Genomic DNA, 24,172 nt, shown 5'->3' with positions numbered 1-24,172 from the left:
GACAATGTTGGGACGGGCTGCTAGTTGTATTATATTTGTCCTGCTGTATAGCCTATCCTATCCCCCAGGTACAGTACCTGTTTGCTACCCTGTCCCTCCTTCTGTAAGCTCTCCTATGTACTCATTTTTTTCGTTTTTACCTGTTTTTTGTTGTGCTATGACCTGCCGTGACCCTGTATTACTCTATTGTATCTGTAAAGCACTCTGATACCCTCACGGGTCATGTTTGCGCTCTATAAAACCTTAAAATAAATAAAAATAAAAATAAACATTTGTTTGCACAACAAGAGGTACAGGTTTACATAAACATTTTTAAACCACCCTTCATCAAAAACATTTTCAGAAAGAAGTCACCCCTCCTCCAAATACTCTCCAAATACTAGTGCCACATAGCACTACTACTAGCAGACTGGTGTTTGACCCAAGCACGGCTTTACTTATCACAAACATTATGGAATAGCGCCAGCCGAAATGCTATGTAACCCAGCTCATAAAGTTTAGATGTCGGTTTCGATTGATCGTGAAGTCTGAGAGACTCACCTTGACAAGACCGTATCCTGATAATTGGTTGCCTGCTAAGGAAGACAGCATGCCACAACAGTAAAAAAAATACAGGCAGATATTAGTTAACTACAATTTAGAAGAACAGCAACATAATGGGCAATGGCTGGGTAGCAATTTGTGCCAAAGGCCTTTTAATGTTTTGTGTAACATTGTGAAATTACAAGCTGAAGATCCTTTTACCTGGGGTATCACCTTAATCTTGACACAAGAATATTGGTGCGCTACCTTATAATTTCAAGAACATTGTGGGACATAATCAAAGGTAAGAATATCAATTGTTATACTCTGCAAAAATCAAAATTTATAATATTCTTTTTCTAAATATCATTGTATGCAATCTAGTTTTCTGCTATGTTTTGCTATGTTTTAATGTGGAATGTTTATTAATTATTTTAGAATTATTAATAAATATTTTATTTTATGTTATCATTTGTTATGCATTAGAGAATGTTCATGTAATTTAAAAATGAATTAGCTTAAAAAATGATTTATGGATTAAAAATACATTTAATATATTTTTCTGTTTTGTTGCATTGCTTTTTATGCTAGTGCTTTTCAAAGGTTTGTTGGGTATTTAGGAGACTAGGAAAGGGAGTGTTTCGAAAGTCATTATTTTTAAATAATTATTAAGCAAAATAAGTAGAATAATTAATCAATGTATTTAATAATTTAAAATACAGTTAAATGGAATGTTGGGATTTTCGAGGAATAGGGTTGGAAGCGTTTTAAAAACAAATTATTTAAATGCAGTAATAATTCTCTATTAATTAATTAATTAATTTTTTAATACATTTCAATGGGTCAGTTTGTTTACTGGGGGAATCAAATTGGGTAGGGTGTTCTTTTGCTATTCCAATTATTCTGTATTTTGTGAAACAATTAATTATTCTAATTAATATTAATTTATATCTAAAAAATATTTAGAATTTATATTAATTAAAGATGACAATGAATGTGTTTTGATGTTCAAGGGGCAAGAGGATTGGATGTTATTTGTAATATTACATAATTACATCTGTTTTAAATGAGCCAATTACTTACTATTTATTACTATAATAATATTTAATCAAAACAATTGGGGGGAGGGTTATATAGCGCTGATGCAGTGCAGCTCCAGAAATTTCCTACAAACCATCACCTTATCCTCAGGAAACTATTCAAACATTACTCATCAGAGGGGCCCATAACACTGCGAGTCATTTATACACACATTCACCCTGCTCTAAGGATTCGGTGAGGACCAAAAGAAGACCTGCTGGATTATGGCGGAGTGTCTAAATTAATACTAAAATTTGTACATTATATACATCTGCAGTTTCGACTAACCCCTCCTTTACAAAATGTATCAGCACCCTGTATTTACAACTTTATACAACTAAAACCAGTTAGTAACCACATAAAACAACTCCATTCGTCTGTTTTGCTAAAACCAAAGTGATAGTTTCCTCAATCACACAAGTATTCTGTATTTCCAGTAGACAGCGCTTAACTCTTCTCTACCACAGAATTTTAGTTTCGCCGAAAAAGTAGCACATCCCTCTACTTTACCCTTCTCCCAAGCTTAGGTTAAACTCTATTACTATTTCAGGGATAAGTTTTAGATCAGAATACGCAATAATTCCTTTGCTCAAGCCCAAAATTGTATAGGTTGCCTTCGCTATACATTCACCACTTTTACACGTAAAGGTCCCTAAACTTGTAACATACGACAATGTCTCTACTTTGACACAGACTATGTGATGTGTGACTTCACTTGCCACATGTCCTCTGCCTGCAGACAGAGTAACCAGCTTCCTACTTCCCAGAAGCCTTTTTCGGACTACATATAACGCAATACAGACTCAACATATAGGGGGTCGATTCCGATTCGGGAAACAAATCCGTACGACAATTCGTATTCGTTGCCGTTTCCGTACAAATTGAAGTAATCCGTCCGAATCGCGTAGTGCGATCCGTTGGCTAGAAATACGTACGAATCGTCGCGAACCGTACGAAAGTCAAGGGTAAATCTGTACGCCACAGACCCGCACAGTAAACCGTACGAATCGCAAACATGCCGTACGACCCGCCAAGTACGATCCGTCCCGGGGAATGAGGATACGATTCGTACGGATACGTCGGGTATGATCAATTCGTACAGAGAGCTACACTATCGCATACGCACCGTACCCCTAAATTCATGGGGTGTATGCAGGGGGTCTATGCACCGTACATGTACGACCTTGAGGAGTACGGACCGTACCGACCGAACCCCTATGCACCGTACACCTACAGTCATGGGGGTATGCACAGGGACATACGCACCGTACCCCTGTAATCCAGGAGTGTACGCACCGTACCCCAATGCACGGTACCCCTGCAATCATGGGGTGTACGCACCGTACACGGGGGGTCTGTTCCGTATGCATTTCGACTCGAAATCTGGTTTCCCAGACGTTTTAAACTCCTGTAGCAAAAGCGTCGTACGGAGTGCTGTCAACACGAATTGTACTTGCTGAGTCGAAAAAAGCTGCTTCGATCCATACGGGTGTCGCGTACTGCGTGTTCTGAATACGATTCGTATGGATTATTGAGTCGTACGGTCTTTGGTACGAATGGTACGGAGAACTGCTTTGGGTACGCATCGTACAACATCGTACGTATGGGTACGGTTCTCCGTACGAGTTGTACGGGAAAACGGCTCAGTACGACGATGCGGACGGGATTTTACCAAATCGGAATCGGCCCCATAATGTTAGTCACAAATTCTGTACATCAAAATGCTATATATTTTGCCTTATAGATTATATATCCTAGTTAACTTATAGTAACCTATGCTCTGCTACCAAGAAATAACTGATGCAGTGCAGCTCCAGAAATATTCTACAAACCATCACCTTATCCTCAGAGAACTATTTACACACTACTCATCAGTGGGGCCCACAACACTGCGAGTCATTTATATCTCCTTTACCATGGTTTTATTTTCAAGCTAAACATTTAAACACACCACCATTATTTGTCAATGGATCTGCTAGTAAAAGTTAACTCATAGACAACAAGACAAGCTTAATTCTCCATTTATTTAATCTTTATTTTAGAGATTAAATCTCCTAGCATAACCCTTCTTTTATTCACTCTAATGTAATAGTCATTTAATCATCAATAACCTAAAGAAGGAAAAAGGTTAAATTCAAACATTTATATTTATTAGCATAGCAGTTCAGAAATATAAGCAGAAATTCATATTACTAAGATCTCAGGACACGGACATCAGCATAAAGACAGAATAGTTCCCAAAGACCACCTCTCTATTCTCTCTTGGTGTTCACCACCCATAAGGACTCCGCACCCATTCAAAAAGTTACAGTTCAGAAAAATGTTTAAAGTCCTTACGCCATAGAGAAATTTAGCAGTCCGGCAGCATGTCGGGGTGCAAAGATAAAATCAAAAAGCAAGCTATTTTCTTACTTCCAAACGTCCTCTTTTATACCCTTTTCCCCTAAAAGTTGTAACTTTTGGGGTCTTTGACTGTTCTGATTGGACAAGTCGAGAAGTGGATGAGCATAACCTCATCACCTTATTGTTCGTATTTCCGCAAAGTCATTGTTATGATTGAAAAATATAAAATCGCAATTGTCTCTTAGCAGTCTCTTCCGCTTGTGTCCTGTAAGTCGTACTTTGTGAAGATTTTCCCAGGCCCACGATGCTGACATTCAAATTTGTCGGCACCAATTCGGGTGTCCAGGCCACACTGTCCCTGACAGGCACAGGCTGCTCCCGCTCTTCTCGAGTTCAGTCACGCATGCGTACATCATCGCAAACCCGGAGTCGCAGACAGCTTCCATTTTAATGTAGGCCACATAGGCCACAATGGGAACTATTATAGAAACAAACACAATTAAACGTTAATTTTCAAAATATAGCCCTTCTGTTTACCTTCCCCTATTCTAAGGTAACCCAAATAGTTATTAACTAGCGATTCAGCAACACATAAGCATGGTTTACTCACCATTCTCCATCATTTATGCCACAATTAGACAGACAAAAAGCATAGTCATGCAGATTTTGGTTAGATTATGACAAATACGCAAAAAATAAACATGACAACTTCACTTAATTAGTAGATTATGGTTCGCAACATAAGAAAATTAGTATCCCACATGTGTTTGTGCATTCTATTCTATGTTGGTTAATTTCAAAACTACACGATTAAGTCATGTTAGTGTTATGGGGAATTAAGTTCACGAGTGGTATACAAAAAATCTTTCTCAACTCCCTCCTTTGGTGACTTATCACCAAATAACTCCCAGAAATGTGCAAACTTTATCTCAACGTGTTTCAAATTATTTCAATTAGTATGAGTTATACTTTAGTTTCTTCTAATTTTCTTTCTGTCTTGATAAATCTTCTCTTTGAACTCTTCCATTTCATTATCACCTTTTTCACGTTCCCTTTCTTGTTTTTCTTCAATTACTTTCTTTATAGGCTTTTTGACATTCCTTCTCTTTCTGAGTTTACAACCTAATCTTAAAATTAAAATTACTACTATTATTATTGTTACTGGAATTGGTACCTTCCCTATGGCAGATCTTCCTATTTCATAAAACCAATTTTTAACTGCTGAAAAACAAACACCATCAACCTCCAGTGGTTCAACTTCCTTATGCAACTCTGTAAGATTTGTTATATATCTTTCAATGTTTTGACTTTTGTCTGGAATGTAGGTACAGCAATGTTGTACCTTTAAAATTCCACAAACTCCTCCTTCTTTGCCCAAATTATGTCAAAAGCAAGTCGATTTTGCATCACCATAGCTTTCATAGCAACCATTTCAGTGCTTACCATTAAAAATCCTCCAGCTGTGTCTGTTGACAAATGAACTACTTTCGTTAACAATTTCCGAATTCTCTTTGCATTAAAGGATATACCCACTGCTGGTATCAGTGCTCCAAAAACATCACTTATATTTCTATCACACTTTCTCTTCTTCTACGACTTAAAGGTTTACCTATCTCATGAATTCCGTTAGTACCTCTATCTACAGGGAAAACTTTAGGAAAGACCAGACCTATGTAACAGAACCCGTACCAGTGATCAGGCAATCTATAATAAGCTTTGTTCCCACATAGAAAATAGATCCCAGGAAAGACTGGGTCATTACCACCTTTAAATCCCCAAACCCCTTTTATGATATATGTATCTTCACATTGACTCGCTCCGACAAAATAATTATCATACACAGTGTTATCTCTTTGAATACATAATTTCCCTAATAATGGTGTATATATATTTATAGCCACATTCACATTATGTCCTTCAATATTATCATCCTCAAATGTCCACATTGTAGATTTAGTTTGTTTCACTTTTTCCCTCCTTTTATACTGACTTCTTCTCTCTTCAACCATATCTAGAAAAGCTTTTTCTTCATTTCTCATTTTACAACTCAAATTATGTTTAAACGCATAATCATGGGTCAATTCTAGTGTTTCCCAAATATATTCTCCAAAAACTTTTTCAGGCTTAATTTGATTCAACTCAGCTACAATTTTCAGTTTTGCAAACGCATCATCAGAATTCAAATAATAATATTCTAATTTCCCTGTTCTATAAAATAAACTTGTTAATACACTACATGTAACTCCATATGTTAATATAAGATGGTGATAGGTCACACCCTCTGATACTGATGCTGGCAATTTCACACAGACATAGCAATCACTGGCATCCATAGTTTTCACATACTCAGATAATCCCTCAAAAATGTATTTCGAGAGAAATCACTGACAGAGTTATCTTGATGAATTTCAGGCCTATACACATGCACTTTTTTCACCTTTTGATTTATTATTCTTTTCTTTCATACTCTCATTTGATTTCAATCTGGTCTAAAAAGAATAATAATAGCTAAAATTAACCATACCAACATTAATAATACAGTACATATTAACCACATTCGACACCATTTTCTGAAAATTGTACATTTCGATTTAGTTACATCATTAGTAGCCATTTTCTTTTTTTTTTTACACAGCGGTTTTCACAATCTTTTTCACCTCAATATTGTCTCTCATTAAACCCTTACTTTGCACTTAAAGTGTCCTTTCTACCAAGATTTCAAATCTTGTCTCTTTATGCTTTTCTCTTCCACAGTTTCCCAGTTTTAAGTATCTCTTTTCTTTCTTTGAGTCACAGTTTACTCACTTTCTTTTTCTTCACTTTGGCAACTCAGATTTCCTTGGCTGCTGTTTACTTCACTTATTGGAGGCAAGACCATGTAAATACACTCAGGTGACTTGTATTTTTGATTTGGTCTTCTCTTTGGGCTTTGCACAATCTCTATTTTCTTTCCCAACAACTCCTTTTGACTGGTTATTTCATTTACTTGATCTTCTTGCACTTTTGTTTTATTGACCAGTTTAAATTTCAGTCCATCAGCTCCTTTAGGTCAATTATCTCCTTTACGAGCACTTTTTGTTTCAGGTTCGACGTGTAACGTTCCACTCTCGAAGCTCTTTTTCTTGACCTTCTTCTTAATTGAGTTTCATCATCACTGTCATTAGTTTCAGTTTCAGATCTCTCTACAGTTTCATTTATGGTGAACTTTATGATTTATGGTTCTTTCTCTGAACCTGTTTTCTCTTTGGTCAGTACTTTTACTGTGTTAGGAATTTCTCTATAACTGGTACCTGGAAGCTCATCCTCATCGTGAGTTATTTCCTTTTCACAAAGTTTCAAGATTTTGGTTCCTGCTTTTAGAGCTTTAAGTCTGTCCTTCAGTATTTTCCTGACTTCCAGTTTTATCTTCACTTTGCTCAGTGTCCTTACTGGTATCAGTTCTTACCAAATCTTGACTTTCAGGTCGATCTTCAAAATGTGATACTTCAACAGCTTCACTTTCTCCTTCACTCGCACAAATAGCATCTGATATCTCCAGATGTCGACGAACAGGTCGAGCTTCAGTATCTGGATCTTTTTCTGGTTCACCTTCAGAATCTGAATCAGTTGTTCTTTCACCTTCATCTTGTGGATTTTTCAGGTTCAGGCACACGGATGGTATGACTAACGTGTAACAAACATAACAATTGAAAGGAGGGTCAAGGACAAGTTTAATGACCCTTAACTAGATATATGCCCCAGAGAAACAGTAATCACAACACAAATTATATCTAGGGGTCAGGCAAAAAGGTGAAACTCACATTATTTTATTTCACACTATATAGCAGTAGCAACCATCTGGTCCTGAAGAAAGCATTGGCATAATTGCCATTTATGCTGAAACATGTCAACCGTCATTGCCCACAGATATTTTGTTAAATCTGTTCTTGCACATTTTTAAATTTGGAAGAGCTGAGAAGAAATATTAAAGCTAAGCATCTACTCAGTCCTATTCAATTTTAATTCACTTTCATGTACACTCTTTGCACTGCTTATTCAGTTGCCACTAATATCTATACAATTCCTGCACCTCCCATTTCTATTAGCACATTACATAAAGGTTTGTCACAGCCTTGAAAAACACCTGTAGGTTGTGTACTTTGTCTCCTGGGTAAGGAGAACCCATATGATGTTAAAAAGGGCGGTAAAGAATGGCTACTGATGGGAAAATTTCTCCCAGGCTTTTGAGTATAAGTTCACATATAATTTATCACTCTTAAGAGCACATTGGGTTTCCTACTCTCCATAGTGAACTAATAACTTGCCGTTTCGAGGTCTGTCTTTACAGTTGAGTTTCACCTTTTTGCCTGACCCCTAGATATAATTTGTGTTGTGATGACTAACGTGTACCCATCTCTTTACTCCAGCACATTTAACTGCAGTCGTGCTAACCAGAATGACTTGTCTGGGTTTCTGCCAGAGAGGCACTAAGCAGTTTCTTCTCCTGTGTACTTTTATCCGAACCCAATCTCCAGGGACTAGATCATGAGCTGGATGTTTTTCTTTCGTGTTTGCCCCAGTTCCCACCTGATGGAACACAGAAGTTACCAAGTCCGACAGATTGTTGCAGTAATCCAGTATGATATCATCATTAATAGTTAACAGTTTATCAACTGGCACAAATGCTTGTCTCATCACTCTTCCCATCAGAATCTCATGTGGACTCAGTCCTGTCTTTTTTATCAGGTATGCTCTTTAAGGTTATCAGAACAAGTGGCAAAGCATCAGGCCATTTCAGTACAGTGGCCAAACACATCTTAACAATTCTATTTTTTATTGTTCCATTCACTTGTACAACTACCCCAGAAGCCTCTGGTCTGTAAGCACAATGCAATGTCTGATGAATGTACAGTGCTTCACAAATCATTTGCAATAGCTCGTTGTGAAAATGTGTTCCACGATCTGTCTCAATAGTTACTGGGAAACCGTAGTGTGGTATAATTTCACACAACAACAGTTTTGCAACAGTCACTCCATCGTTTCTCCTAGTAGGGAAAGCCTCCACCCACTGAGAAAACAAGCAAATGATAACAAGGACATATCGAAGTCAGTTACAGGGTAGAAGCTCCATAAAGTCCAACTGCATTCATGTGAATGGACCTCCCTCCCGTCCTATGGTTCCCAGACTCACAACTGTTTTTCTTCTTGGATTCAATTGTTGACACACAAGACATCTCTGATATAGGCTTTCAGCAATCATATTAAACTTAGGAAGGATTATACCATGTCTGTCTGAACATCCTAATCATTGCGCCCTTCCAATATGAGCTTGACCATGGTACATTCGAGCCATGTTTGAAATCATGTTATCAGCCATTACTGGTCTTTCATCTTTATAAACCCAAATTTCATCCTCTTCTCTCTGTCTACATCCTGCTTTTAACCAGATGTTTTTCTCTTCCTCGCTAGCTTCTTCCTGCATTTGCTTCACTTCCTGCCAAGTCTCAACTACTGTGGTTAGCATTAAAGGACTTGAAACATGTTCAGCTCTTCTGTCCCGATTTATAGATGCAAGATGTTTGGCACAGTATTTTGCAATGGAATCAACAAACTGATTACCTCTGGTGACATAGTCATCTCCTTTCTTGTTAGATGCACATTTCACAACAGCAATTCTATCAGGTAATTGAATTGCATCAATCAACATTTTCACAAATTCTGCATTTCTAATGGGGGATTCTGCAGAAGTCAAATAACCTCTTTGGGACCACAGTTTGCCGTAATCATGGACAACCCCAAATCCATACTGACTATTAGTCACTATGGTGACCCTTATCTCCTTTCCCAGTTCACATGCTTTAATCAAAGCAATCAATTCTGCTATTTGAGCAGAACAAATTCCTTTCAGGCAAGATTCTTCCAGGACATCTGCCACTGTCAATACAGCATATGCAGCACTCAGAGCACATTCATCTGTCTCAGGCATGAACCATTAACAAACATTACATAATCAGATTCAGGCAATGGTTCCTCTTTGATGTCAGGCCTTGGCTTGGTACAGTATTCAAGAACATCCAAACATTTGTGATCAACTTCATTCCTCACTTAAACTTCCATAACATCAGGTAGCAGTGTAGATGGATTTACATTCACACATCGCGAAATCGTCACATTATCTGCACCTAGAATTGTCTTCTCATATTTTGTCATCCTGTTATTGGTAAGGAACTGTGTCTTTGTCCTTGTGAGGAGAATCTCCACTGAATGAGCTACATATACCCTTACAGGAAATCCCATCACTATACCTTCACTTTGTTCCAAACTCACACTTGTAGCAGCTACTGCTTTTATACATCCTGGCAATGCTCTTGCAACTAAATCCAAAACAGCTGAGAAATATGCAATTGGCTTTCTCAGTTTTTCATGTCTTTGAATTAGAACTGACAATGTGCATTCTTCTCACTCACTGCAATACAGTTCAAACTCTTATTCACAATCAGGCATTCCTAATGCTGGTGGTTCCCATAGGCTTGTTTTTAGCTGCTCAAAGCTTCCATTCCACCTTTATTAAGCAATATGGGATCTTTTACATCTGCTTTTGTCAATCTCTGTAAAGGTTTTGCTATTAGTGAGAATCCACTAATCCATTGTCGACAGTAACCTACCATTCCTAAAAACATTCTCACTTGTCTCTGTGTTGCAACAGTGTCTGAAACACATGCATCTTTTGCTTTTGATGCCACCAACAGATCATGAATGTTTTGAACCAGAACTGATTCTCCAGGCATGTTTAAACTCCCCAATGATTTCTTTAGCAATTGATTAAAAATAAATGGACTTTCAGTATACCCCTGAGGAATTCCACACCATGCAAAAATACGGTCTCCAAACCGGAAACCAAATATTGGCTGGCTTTCAGGATGTAATGGAATAGTAAAGAACACATTACACAGATCAATGACTGTATACCATTCTGCATCATGTGGAATTTGGTATAGAAATACTCCTGAGTTTGGCACAATTGGACAACATGGGACAACAATTTTATTGACCTTTCTCAAATCCTGCACTATTCTGAACGTTCCATTAGGCTTTTTCAGTCCCATTATAGGTGAATTACAAGGACTACTTTCTATCTCTCTCAAAATTCCTTGTTTAATTGTTTTGTTTATCACTGGGGTTATTCCTTCAACTATTTATGCTGCCATTTTGTACTTAGGGATGTTTGGGTAACTCACTCCATTCACAGAAACTTTCACAGGATCTACATTTTTCATTAATCCAATATCTTCTCCTGTAAAATCCCACACTTGTTCTTGACTACCTCTTTCAATTCAACAGGTATCTTTTCTCGATCAAATACAGGAAACATACAATTTTTCTCTGATTCTATCAGTGACATGGTCTTTTTATACAGGATATCTTCATCTGGGGTTTGTAGCTCAATGCCATCTGGTGAACAGTAAATGGCACAGTTCATTTTACACAGAATGTCCCCACCAAGAAGGTTAACAGTACTCCTGTCACACACCACAAATCGGTGCATGTCTTTGAAATTTCCAATTTCTACTTCAACTGGTTTCGTTAAGGATGTTTTGATTAGTCTATTTGCTACACCTACAACTTGGATGTGTTCTCCAGAGAGAGGAAGATTTTGAACTTCTACTGATCTGACAGTAGAACGGGTAGCACCTGTGTCCACTAGGAAAGTCACATTTACATCATTCACCTTTCCATTCACAAAAGGACCAGATTGATCTACCTCTAGAGTGGCGCCAAGTATGCACTCTTCTCCCTCTCTCAGGCACCGTCAGAAACTGTCATCCTACTCACTCCCATCTTCCTTCAACCAATACTGCAGACTCACATTCACTCTAGGTGATCTTATTACCTGTTCTCCTCCACGGAATCCTGTCTCTGCACTGTATCTCTATAGATTTACACTGTGTGGAAGTGGAGGTTGTGGCACCTGACTTTGTAGAGTAACTACCTGCTACTGTAGCGATGGCTGTTGAATTACCTCATTCTGCACCTGCGGATTCAATGAGGTATTTTCGAGATTAACCTTTGGTGGGTACTTACACTCTTTCTTCCAATGCCCTATTCTGCCGCAATTATGACAAGGAAACCTTTTTCCTAAGCTCATCCAGATTTCCCATTACTCTTGTTTTATTGAAATTTCCCTTCATTTTTCCTTGACTCCTTTCTGCAATTTTATTTTCTAATAGAGCTACTTGATGTTCAGCTACTTTCACTTGTGCCCACAAAGCTTTCTCTTTAAGCTTTCTTTGTTTAACCTCAATCTCATCACTACAGTATTTTGCGTGTCTCAAAACCTCTGAACATGACTGCCATCCCATCAAATTATGCTTAATCATGTCTCCTATTTCTGGTCTTAATCCAAACACAAAGTGATACACAAAATGACTCATATCTTTTTCATTCAACTCCTCATATTCACTGTACTGTTTAAACACTCATAACAAACAGTCTCTCATAAAATGCATGTACTGATTCCTTTGGTTCTTGCAATGTCCTATCAATCTTTACCCAATCTGTCTCTTTTGGTGGAATTTTATTTTTTAGAAACACTATCACTTGTTCATACTTTCGCATTACTTCAGGTCCAGAAGCACCTGTTACTTTATGTCGTGGATATTCAGTTTTTGGCCAATCCACTGTAATTTTACACTCAGACCATAGATCTGCTGGTACTACTATGTCAAACAATCCATCTAAATCCTCCCATAGTACCTTTGAAACTTTTACAAATCGATCCACCTGTCGATACCATTCCACTGGCTTCTCTCTCAGTCTGGGGTAATCATTTGTGAATGACAATATATCCTGTCTAGTCCAAGGAACATGTACATACCCTCCTCCTGGTATTTCTCTCATAGGGAATTCATTTGCTACAGGTTCTTTTTCTCTTACTGGGAATGCTAATGTTGATTTTTCACTGTCTTCTTCCTTTTTCTTTGCCCATTTCACTTTCCACTTATCAACATCCCCCCATCTTCTCAGCAATACAATTAGCTCTTTTATTTGGGTTATTCTTCCAGCAGTATTTATGTTTTCAATGTCTTTTTCTGTAAAATCTACTCTGTAAGGTTTCTGTAACGTTTTATGCTTCACAAAATCTACATTTAGCTCACTTGCCAATCCTTCTAATCGATCATGCATAGTTTTTGCTTCCCAAGTAATGCTTTTACACATAAACATTAATTAATCATCTTGATATGCTTTTAACCTATCTGTTCCAATTGTTCCAATTATTGATTCTTCCATGTCGATTTTTAGTCTAGCCACATCTAATACTTTAGCTTCATGATCTTTTACTTTTAAAGTTTTAATCCAATCACCTAATTCCTGTTCTGTCGGTCCTACTGGGGTTTGTGACAAATCGATTTTCTCCATACTTTTCTCAGGAGTCACAGAATCAGATTCCACATCAGTTGGAAACTTATACGGAAGACTTTGGTTAAAAGTCAAGTCAGGCGGTGTCATATGGCTAGCCCGCCTAACTTCAGACAAATCTGGATAAACCTTTTCTCTTACTTTTTGCAAACTTTGATTCAAAGGAATTGTCAATGACAGCTCTTTTATTTGCTGATTTTCGAACACTGGAATCACAGGACCTATTGTTACTGAAACAGTTACAGCTTCTATGTTTTTAGTGAGTTCCTGTATCTTTTCAGTTATTTCATTTGTAGGGTATATATTCAGAAGTACTTGGTTGTTCTTCAATTCGCCTCTCTACTCTAGTCACATTTCCTCTAGTTTCACCATTTTGTTTAGGTGTACCAGTAAGTCTTGTTTCTATTAATGGGACATTAGGATCATCTCATTTCTACTCCTTCTGGAAGATCTCTGAAATTTGAATTTCGTCTTGGGGTATCAGCAAACCTATCCTCCATTGGTGGAGCATTTGGGGTTGTATTTACAGAACTCGGTTGATATGGTGGTGGTCTTCTATTTAATATCTCCTCCAGCACTGTATCCTCTGATTCACAATCCCCATAACCTTTCATTTCTGTCTCCACATTATTTCTTTTCTCGATGCATTTCCGTCCTACCACTTCATCAACCATTCTAACTGGATACATCCCATCACACAGATTAGCATTTCTCCATCTCCGCATTCTTCTCTCATAAGTTTCTCTCCAAAATCCACGAAATCTGCTTTTTGGTCCTATGAACTCTTCAAACCTTTCTCGCTCCAAATCATGCATCTCATCTTCCCAATCAGCTACTGCTTCAAATTGAGTTGGTCTAGGTCTTGGTTCAAGCTTCATCATCTTTTCTCTCACATTTTGTAGTACTGCAAGACTAAAAGATCCTACTTCTGGAAAAGCTAACGCACCATCATTCCTGGTATATATAGCCCAATTTTCATGTACAGGTATGGTAGCCATATTTTGTCATCATGTAAGATGAAGGCGTTTTAGGCGAAGGAAGCAATTTTCCCTCTCGTCACTACTGCCTTATCCTTTTTAAACACATTTTTCAATTTTTGGAACCATGTAGATTTTTCTTTCTCCGCTCCATATTAAAACTACATTTTTCTGATGATTTCCTGACTTTCAAAACAATCACGCACTCTTCCGCAAATGTTTTGTTAAACCAACCTATCACAGCGCGGTTCACACTAACGCACCAATTAGAATAAGATACGTTTTATTTGCGTACAACCAATGATTTCATTGCCTTAGCTGATGAACCAATCAGTTCTTACTCCATCCTAGTCACGCGGACCAATCACAGCGCGGCACTTTTGACGTCAACTCTGCTCCAGCTTCTGCAGCTTTGACTAATCCCTCCTTTACAAAATTTATCGGCACACTATATTTACAACTTTATACAACTAAAACCAGTTAGTAGCCACATAAAACAACTCCATTAGTCTGTTTTGCTAAAACCAAAGTGATAGTTTCCTCAATCACACAAGTATTCTGTATTTCCAGTAGACAGCGCTTACCTCTACTCTACCACAGAATTTTAGTTTAGCCGATAAAGTAGCACATCCCTCTACTTTACCCTTCTCTCAAGCTTAGGTTAAAGTCTATTACTCTTTCAGGGATAAGTTTTAGATCAGAATATGCAATGATTCCTTTGCTCAAGCCCAGAATTTTGTAGGTTGCCTTCGCTCTACATTCACCACTTTTACACGTAAAGGTCCCTATACTTACAACATATGTTGAGGTCACTACTTTGATACAGACTATGTGATGTGTGACTTCACTTGCCACACGTTCTGTGCCTGCAGACAGCGTAACCATCTTCCTACTTCCCAGAAGCCTTTTCCAGACTACATATAACACAATACAGACTCAACATATAAATGTAGTCACAAATTCTGTACATCAAAATTCTATATAATTTGCCTTATACATTATATATCCTAGTTAACCTATAGTAACCTATGCTCTGCTACCAAGAAATAACTGATGCAGCGCAGCTCCAGAAATTTCCTACAAACCATCACCTTATCTTCAGAGAACTATTAACACAATACTCATAAGTGAGGCCCATAACACTGCAAGTCATTTATACACACATTCACCCTGCTCTAAGGATTCAGTGAGGACCAAAAGGAGAGCTGATGGATTATAGCGGAGTGTCTAAATTAATACTAACATTTGTACATTATATACATCTGCAGTTTATCTCCTTTACCATGGTTTTATTTTCAAGCTAAATATTTAAACACACCACCATTATTTGTCAATGGATCTGTTAGTAAAAGTTAACTCATGGACAACAAGACCAGCTTAATTCTCCATTTATTTAATCTTTATTTTAGAGATTAAATCTCCTAATCCTTCTTTTATTCACTCTAATTTAATAATCATTTAATCATCAATAGCCTAAAGAAGGAAAAAGGTTAAATTCAAATATTTATATTTATTAGCATAGCAGTTCATAAATATAAGCAGAAATTCATATTACCAAGATCTCAGAACACGGACATCAGCATAAAGTCAGAATAGTTCCCAAAGACCACCTCTCTATTCTCTCTTGGTGTTCACCTCCCATAAGGACTCCGCACCCATTCAAAAAGTTAAAGTTCAGAAAAAATGTAAAAGTCCTTGCGCCATAGAGAAATTTAGCAGTCTGGCAGCATGTCGGGGTGCAAAGATAAAATCGAAAAGCAATCTATTTTCTTACTTCCAAACGTCCTCTTTTATACCCTTTTTCCCTAACTTATCTATCTAAAAGTTGTAACTTTTGGGGTCTTTGACTGTTCTGATTGGACAAGTCGAGGGGTGGATGAGCATAACCTCATCACCTTATTGTTCGCATCATTATGGTCGCTACTGTCTCTCAGTAGTCTCTTTCGCTTGTGTCCTTTAAGTCGTAATTTGTGAAGATTGTCCCAGGCCCATTAGGCTGACATTCAAATTTGTTGGCACCAAGTCGGGTGTCCAGGCCACACTGTCCTTGACCCATACTGCACAGGCTGCTTTTCTCGAGTTCAGTCACGCATGCGTACATCATCCCAAACTCAGAGTCCCAGACAGCTTCCATTTTAATGTAGGCCGCATAGGCCACAAAGGGAACTATTATAGAAACAAACACAATTAAACGTTAATTTTCGAAATATAGCCCTTCTGTTTACTTCCCCCTATTCTAAGGTAACCAAATAAGTTGTTACCTAGCGATTCAGCAACACATAAGCATGGTGTACTCACCATTATCCATCATTTATGCCACAATTAGACAGACAAAATGCATATTCATGCAGATTTTGGTTAGATAATGACAAATGCGCACAAAATAAACGTGACAACTCCACTTAATTAATAGATTATGGTTCGCAACATAAGCAAATTAGTATCCCATGTGTGTTTGTGCATTCTATTCTATGTTGGTTAATTTCAAAACCACACAATTACCTTCATGAGTGGTATACAAAATTTTTTTGTTTCCCAACCTCGCTCCATCAGCGCTAACTAGACCCAGAGGTGTCAGAGCTCTTTACATGAGCACCAGTTACGATACATACAGACACACATTCATTTTTGTTAGGCACAGAGAGATTAAGTGATATGCCCAGAATCCCAGAATGCTGAGCGTTCCTGCTGAAACTCGAACCCGGTTCCCCAGCTCCGAGCTCGACCGTCCTAGCCGTTGGGCCACATTCTCTCTCCATTAACTCAATTAATCCACATTAACTCAATTAATAAATTGAAAGGGGTTGATAGGCTTTAATTCAAAGAGCATGTGAAATACTCAAAAACTAAACAAAAATGTATTGAAATATTTTTGAAATTAAAGTAGAATATTAATAAATGTAGAATTATATTTAGTAAGTATAGGCTAAATTTGCGAATTCGCAGTCCGCAAAATCCGCAATTTTGTGCGAATATGCAGATTTTTTTATTTTTGCATGTTTGCGGGGTTTTATTTCAGCGAGGCTACCGCAAAGTTACCTATGCGGTCGTACATGGGCGCGGCCATCTTGTTTTCAGTGTTTGCGTTGCATATTTCCGTTTCCGGGCGCAAGTTGCATGCTTGCGTTGTGCATTTCCTACATGCGGGGCGCAATTGTGTGTTCGCGTCCGTTTTTGCGTGCTCGCGGGGGAAATATCGTGCGAACTTACCCACTTGGTTGCAATGGGCGCGGCCATCTTGTTTTTCATTCATTGCTATGGTTCTGGGCATGCTTTTTCAATCCTCCTTTAATCTTTGTAATCCTTTGTTGGTTGGAACTTTTTTTTAATATTTTTCACTCAATATCTATCTCTTTATTTTTGTACATCTATATTTTGTGTTTTTTTCTACTTTTGGTTACTTTAAAACTACTTTTTTTAACTCTCTTTTATTTTATTTACTTTTTCCCTATTCTTTCCTATTTTATTTTCCTTTAACTGTCCAGGACCATGGCAAAGGGAGCCGGCAAAAACCTGAAGGGGAAGGGTCCCGCACCCCGTAGCCCCTGCGGGCGGTTAAGGGGGGAGACAGTTAGTCCCAGGGAGATCTTTAGCCCGGTGGAGGTGGCCGCACTGGTTTTCTTTGTCCAGCGCCACCTCCCCAAGACCGTTGCGGCAGGCCCGGTACCGGGTACGGGCTCCGGGAGCGTCGCCAGCTATGGGGTATGGTGTGCCGGGCCATGTATCGGGAGTCTGGGGTCCAGCGCACCTGCAACCAGGCGACGCACAGGTGGCTTGACATCCTGGACTGGGAACAAGACCTGTTCGACCTGCTTGGCATCGAGATCCCTGGGCTTGGTGAGTACTAGTAGCTATTTAATCACTACTTTGTTTTCTCCTGATCTGTGTTATGATATTGCAAATATTTGTTTTTTTCCGAAGAGCAAGAATGCTGCTGATTACATTGCAGGTAAATTATGTTTCAAAAGCTTCTGTGATTGCAGGTGCTCGCCTGCTCAATGGCGGTGCTACTATGCTTACTTGTTTTCAATTTTGTGCTCATTTGGTCTGAGTGAATATGTATGAGTGTACTTTACAGAACTGCGTAATGCTACACACTAGAGACTCAAGTCCAGTCCTTCCTTTGTACTACTGCCACTAAGAAGAGATAGTGGTGGTTGATTGATAGTATATTATGACTGGTTATTTAGTAGGAAACTTTTTAGTGGTCTACAATCATGACGGACTGTGTCTGTCACTTCGTGTGCTGCAGATTGCTGCCTGCCAGTCCTAGTAGAACCTTTTTCTAGTTGGTTTAGTGAGTTACATAACTTTCCAAGTCGACGGTCCACAAATCCACCAATACCAGTATCCTAGTAGACCACATCAAAACATTTAGAGCAATTGTTGTCTCTTTTCCCAAAATAATTTGTTATTGTTTTTTTTTAAATGTTTGATTTGGTTGACAACAATCATCCATGTTTGTGTCTTTCTTTCATGTTTTACATCAGCTCCCCCAGGGGCAAGAGGACAGAGGAGGAGGTAGCGGCGCCGGTGGAGCAGGAATGCCAGGATAGGTCCGCCACGGGCTCCTCTGCTGGCCCCAGTAAGTTTTCCTGTTACTATTATTAATTACACTTACCTATCTTTTACAGCACCTATTTATTCGAAACATTCCTCACAATTCTATTTTTTCCTAAATCGTCTTTGATCTTCTTGTAGTCTGTTTCTAAATTCTTTTCCTGCCTCTACTATGACTCTCTGTGCTACTACTAGATTATTATTTGTCTGTCTGTGTAGCTAGCTAAGCTTGCACAGTTGGCAAAAGGTATTAAACAAAACTCCTATTCAGCAATAGTTCTAGGCACTGAGTGCAGTCCTCTGGGTTGTCCATAATGTCTATTGAAGTCTTCCAAATGTTTATGCTTTGACAATTCCCAACAATAAAATGTCAAAGGCCACCAAGAATAAGATACCAGTTTGCTTTTCGATTGGATAGGAGGACATACTACTACTGTTGCAGGGACTATGCTGCACCTAAAGAACTATGGACAAGAAATAGGGCATTGGTGATAATAGGTGCAGTTAGACTTTCCACATACCTCAGTCATAACAGAAGCTGAACCCCCAATCTCCTTACTGACTAGCTAGTGTGTCAGAGTCATTATTTAGCTCCCGAATGCAGCGATGATCCCCAATGATTATACAACCCAGAAGATAAGTCTACGGAGTCAGAGTCCCGACCTCTCAGAGTCATGGACTCATGCTTGCAAATTGCAAACCCTTTCGCTCACTCACACATGACCAAAAACCTCAAAGTCTATGTAAGTTTTAAAGGTTTATTAAAGTGAAACAACTAGCTCTGTGTGTACTCTGTATAAAAATGGTGAACTCTTGAAAACTGAACAGTGGCTGATTTACACAGTAATTGTGGGAGACCTCTCACCTGGTTGGAACTTAAAGTCTTGGTGGTGATGATTACAACTCCGACTTACATTCATATGATCTTGCTCTTGTTCGTAGAAGGGAAACTTCTGTCTGTTCTGAGAAAATGGTACGTGTTCAAAAGCAAGCATTCATCAGTAGTGCCAAAAAGTGTTTCATATGTTATGGCTAAGCATAAATAAAAAACACCCTTCCCTGAAGAAAGGGAAATTTTTAGTTTAGACTAGAGAGTCACAAATTATTAAATTTGTTTATGTAGTACTAGTAATATATTTTTTCATTCCTAGACAAAATAGGGAGTGGTGTATATGGCATCTAAAAATATTAAATGTATTTTTTAGGTGTAACACCATTGGCACAGCCAACCACCAGTGCCGGGGCCTGCGCGGAGGTGGTCACTCCAGGGGCGGATGCGGTGCCATACCCAGCAGGAATTGCTGTGGGGGAGGCCACGGTAGTGGCGGGCAGTGGTAAGCTATTATATTCCTTACTTATTGAGATGGCAGAGTGGGCGTGCATGTTGTACAGTACAAGTACACTTCACTGTTAGGAAGACTTACAAATTTAGAACTAAGTTTTTGTCAACCAGGTAGAAGACAGTCACCCTTGACTTCGCATTAGCAATAGCATTAGCAGCGGGAGTTGACGAGTAACCAATGGCCTCCTCTAAATTTGACTTCAACTCAGCTGTGAAAGTTTTATCGAGAAGCCAAGTCAGATCAGAGATTAACTTGATGGATGGGATGAACGAAAAGGGAAAGAAGGGTGTAAGGAAGGACAAGCGAGTTAAAATTAATGACTGGCAAAGAATGATACGTGTTTTTGAATGCTGCCCGAGGTGGCTGGGAATCTGATGCATGGCCGGTTGAAGGCTGAAGCAAGGATGGGTGCAAGGAGAAAGAAAAGAGGACTGCCTGGGTGGGTGAAACAGAAACTGTATGTGTGCGCAATATATCCTTTGGTTCGAATGCAAGTCAAGCACGGATGCATGGCTGACAGTTTACAAAATAAAATAAAAAGGTTGTTTTTCGGTCAGAAAAAGTAAGGTTTGTCCAGTTGAGACATTAAGAAGAATGATTGACATTTACTTTGAATGGATGGATGCCTGGATGGTATCTTCCTCATAGATAGCATAGGTGTATGTAGACAGAGTAGATGGTCACTGGATGAAGAGTGTTACTTTGAAGAGCATGTACCACCCCACGTCCGTGCCAGAGTAGCAAAGCCGAGGAAAGAAGTTGTAATTTTTCAGAATACTACCATGACTATTAACAGTAGTTTGCAAGCACAGCATATATCCGGCGATTACGGGAACTACTCACTACCTCTATTAATACGTTTTTTTACAACTCTGTCATTCATGTGTGGCCTATCGGTGTTCACTCAATCAAAAACAAAGCACCTAAAGTCATCTCATATGTAAGCAAATATCCTGTGAAGGGATAGATGATCATATTAGTTGTCTTCTTCATTTTCCTTTTGTAGTAGTCAGGGGCAGGGTAGGGTGAAAGGTAAATTAATTAAGCAGTAGCCCTTGTAACAGAGTATGGCCAGTGCCACCCGTAATAGAAAAGTAAGAGCTTCACCACCTGCATGTACTGAACTGGTAACAGTAACGCAAGTCTGTGTCATTTATTTATTTATTTATTTATTGAAGTTTTGTATAGCGCTAGCTGGACCCGAGGGTATCAGAGCACTTCACAGCAAATACAAATAAACACCAAAAAGACAGTGTGGACAGTAAACAAGAACAGGGAGCACAGGGGGGAAGTAAAAGTCTGTACATTAACAACATGAGCGCACTACAGGGCGGAGATTGGGAGCGAATCATCCTGCTCTGGGATCATAGAGATAGTGGTCTTTCAAAGTCAAACGTGGGGTTCTCGTTACGATCCAGAGCGCTCAAGGAAGAGGGCTTTGAGTAGCATCTTGAGTTTCGGGAAGGAGGCGGTCATTCTGATATGGGGGGATGGAAGTTCCATATCTTGGGAGCTTTACCCGCAAAGGATTTATTAGAGGTTTTGTGTTTCTGTGATTTCAGAGGGATGAGTAGGAGCGTGTTGGAGCTTCTGAGGGTCCTAGACTGACAGGCCCTTTTGAGTTTGGTGGCCAGATATTCTGGTTTGCCTGTTTGCAGGGCTTTGTGTGTGAGGCAAGCTGTATGGAAGCTGGCTTGTTGGTCAATAGGGAGCCACTTCAGATCCTTGAGTGCCGGGGAGATGTGCTTGTATTTCTTTGTTCCTGTGACTATTCTTGCTGCGGCTTTGAGGGTAGTGGTCAGAGGTCCCAGGTGAGATTTGGCTGTTCCAGTCAGAGCTGCAATGCCATAGACAATTCTGGAGAGCACCAGTGCCTGAGTGGCCTGTTTCAGATCTTTCGAGGGGAGGAAGGGTTTTAGTTTGTAGAGAAGTTTCAGGTTAAGGATAGCACTTTTGGCAGTTTTTGAGATGTGTTCTTTCATGTCCAGTTTGGGGTCAAGAGTGATCCCTAAGGATTTTACAGAGTCTGTTGGCACAAGAGGAACATTAAGAGCGTTTAAGGCTTTGCGCCATTCTACTATTAGGGGGTTTTCATCTTTATTCGAGATGAGGAGCACTTCTGTTTTTTCTTATTGAGTTTGAAGTGGTTGGATGAGAGCCAATGTTGAACCTCTGTGAGTGTGCCATTCAGTCTGTGAATGTCTGCGATCGATGTGGTTTCCAGATAGAGTTGTGTGTCGTCCGCGTAGAGGTGGAAGGGGATGTTGGAGTTCCTTAGAATTGATGTGAGGGGCTCCATGTAGATGTTGAAAAGTTGTGGGGAGAGTACTGACCCTTGTGGGACTCCTCTACTAATGGGGAGGGGGTCCAATTCGAAGCTTTTGATTTTTATTCTTTGTGTGCGGTTGTTGAGAAAGGAGGAGAACCATTTTAGAACCGTCTTTTCCATGCCCGCTCTCTCCTGGAGGACATTGAGTAGCAGGGTATGATCAACTGTGTCAAACGCAGCCGAGAGGTCTAAGAAGATTAGAAGGCTACATTGGTTGGAGTTGAGTGACATGTGTAGATCATCCAGGACATTTAGGATTGCGGTTTCAGTGCTGCAGCCCTTTCTGAACCCTGATTGGTGTGGGTCGAGTTGACTGTGCTGGCATTATGCCGGCTTCCACAAGTTTACATACCAATTTCGCTAAACAAGAGAATTTGAATTTGAATTTAAAATACTTGTAGAGCGCAGCGTTCACCAGACAGTTTCTTGGTGCTTTAAAGGCATAGTAAGCAGGAGCGGAGCAATAGATGGGTTACTGCGAAAAAGCCTGATTGAACAAAAAGGTTTTCAAGCCCTTACGGAAGAGGGAGTAGTGTTTGGTCGACCGCAGATGGTCGGGGAGGGAGTTCCAAAAGGTGGGTGCCAAGAATGAGAAATTGGCCCCTCCCCACTTTTTTCGCTTGTAGCGGGGTACCTGTAGAAGGGATTGAGAAGATGAGCGAAGCTCTCTGGCAGGGACATATTCCCTTATCAGGGAAATAATAAAGGCAGGGGCTGAACCCTGGTGTGCCTGGAAAACCATGCAGCCAGTTTTAAAGAGGGAACGCTCTCTGACAGGCAACCAGTGGAGCGCCTTCAGTAACGAAGTTGAGTGATGGGAGCGGGAGAGGCCGTACACTAGCCGGGCCGCCTGGTTTTGCACCAGCTGGAGCTTACGTAGGCTGTAAGCTGGAATGCCGTTGTACAGGGCATTGGCGTAGTCCAGCCGGGAGATCACTAAGGCAGACATGATCAGTTTAAATGCCAAGGGGGAAAAGAAACGGGCAACAGTGCGAATAGTACGGAGAGTGAGAAAGCAAGAAGAGACGACAGAGCTAATTTGTGAGTGAAGGGTGAGGTGATTATTCATTTTAATGCCTAAGGTCTTGACTGTAGGAGAGGGAGTGGGAGGGGAACCTAAGGAAGAGGCCCAAAATAAAGAGTTCCAGGGACTGGAAGAGCCACCAGTGAGAACCAACTCGGTTTTATCCGGGTTCAACTTCAGATGGTTGTGGCTCATCCAGTCCCTGATAAAAATCATAATAGTCTGAAAGTTAGAGATAGAATGGGACGAAGGAGAAAGGTTAAAGATGAGCTGGAGGTCATCCGCATAATTTTATACGGTGACCTCCAGCTGCTGGAGTGCGAAGATTAGAGGATAGATATAAAGATTGAACAAAAGAGGGGAAAGAGAAGAACCCTGGGGGACACCACAAGTGATCTTAAGTGGAGTTGCCGTGTACCGATGTAACATGGCGCTCAAGCACCTTGCCCAAGTAGGGCAACAGGGAGATGGGGCGATAGTTGACTGGGGCAGACGGATCTGCACCAGGCTTCTTTAGAATAGGCACTATTGTCGCGGATTTGAGAGCTGGAATCACAACCCCTTGCGCAAGGGAACTTTAAGAAAAGTAATCGGGGAC

Source organism: Lissotriton vulgaris, chromosome 6 (assembly GCF_964263255.1).
Source record: "Lissotriton vulgaris chromosome 6, aLisVul1.2, whole genome shotgun sequence".
Lineage (NCBI taxonomy): Eukaryota > Metazoa > Chordata > Amphibia > Caudata > Salamandridae > Lissotriton > Lissotriton vulgaris.
The sequence above is the reverse complement of the archived record's forward strand: the minus strand, read 5'-3'. Positions refer to the sequence as shown.